This window comes from Octopus bimaculoides, chromosome 11 (genome assembly GCF_001194135.2).
Source record: "Octopus bimaculoides isolate UCB-OBI-ISO-001 chromosome 11, ASM119413v2, whole genome shotgun sequence".
Lineage (NCBI taxonomy): Eukaryota > Metazoa > Mollusca > Cephalopoda > Octopoda > Octopodidae > Octopus > Octopus bimaculoides.
The window spans coordinates 71201707-71203004 of NC_068991.1; the positions used below are offsets into that span (position 1 = coordinate 71201707).

Consider the following 1298-nt stretch of genomic DNA (forward strand, 5'->3'; position numbering starts at 1 on the left):
ATATATATATATATATATATATATATATATATATATATATATATACACACAAACACACATTATGTATTGATTTGAATGAATATATTTTAATAACACCCAGATAAATAGACACACACACACACACAAAGTTATACCTACATACACATATGTGCTCTCTCTCTCTCTCTCACACACACACACGGGGGATTAATATGGAGAAGGGAGCTGTACTGGTGACTCTAGCAGTCCCTCCCGGGCTGGTGAGATCAATTCAGAATTCACCTTCAGCATCTGTGGAGCCCCTGACTACATTCTGGAATGTAAAGATGTGGAACAGTGGGGTTAGCTCAGAGCTTATGATTAAGGGACAGACAGGAGAATGTGGTTTCAATTCCTTGACTGGGTGGTACATTGTTTTTGAGCAAAACGCGTCCTTTCACATTACTCCAGGTCACTCCATTGTAAACGAGTAAAGCCTGCGACTGACCAACACCCATTCCAAGGGAATTTTCTAATCTTGGTCCATTTTATGGAAACTGGGTAATTTGTGGACTTGGAGCAAAAATTTCTTAGAGTTGATGATGATGATGGTGAGGTATGAGTGTGTGTGTGTGGCGGGGTAGAATTGAATCATGGAAGGTCCTTAACACTTGCTTTTCATTAATGGTTGTGAGCATGAAAATTTCCATGAATATGGATAATAATGTGCAATTCTACCTGGCTGCTTGCAAGGTTTTGTTTTGTTTTTTAATATTTTCATATTTTTGGATTTTTAAAATTTTTTAACATTTCCAAACACACACACACACAGAGAGTTGTTGTTTATGTGTGAAAATAATAGTATTTGAAATTATGAGAAACATCAAAAAATATTTTTGATAAATTACTTTTTAACCTTTAATAATTCCATTTTTTTTTTCTTCTTTTCTTTTCCTCATAAGAGTTAGTGATAATTAATTCATAACTTAGATTATTTGATTTTAATGGAATTAATTCAGATTAGCTTGACATATTTAGCATGTTTTCTTAATTGAATAATCAATGCTTTGTTTTTCTCAAACACTTTAGAAAATAGACGGAACAAAGAAACCACATATAATAATAATAATAATAATAATAACAACAATAACAATAATAATAATAATGATTTCAAATTTTGACACAAGACCAGCAATTTCAGGGGGAGAAAGTAAGTCGATTACATCAGCCCCCAGTATTTAACTGGTACTTATTTTATCAACCCTGAAAGGATGAAAGGCAAAGTTGACCTCGGCGGAATTTGAACTCAGAACATAAAGACAGACGAAATACCGCTAAGC

General features: G+C 33.4%; 1 protein-coding gene across 1 annotated transcript in view; it reads left to right on the forward strand.

The window, feature by feature from the left end:
• The window catches only part of LOC106871651 (B-cell lymphoma/leukemia 11A), a 283917-nt gene that overhangs the window by 191188 nt on the left and 91431 nt on the right, over nucleotides 1-1298 (forward strand). The gene's annotated exons all lie outside the window — the stretch shown is intronic.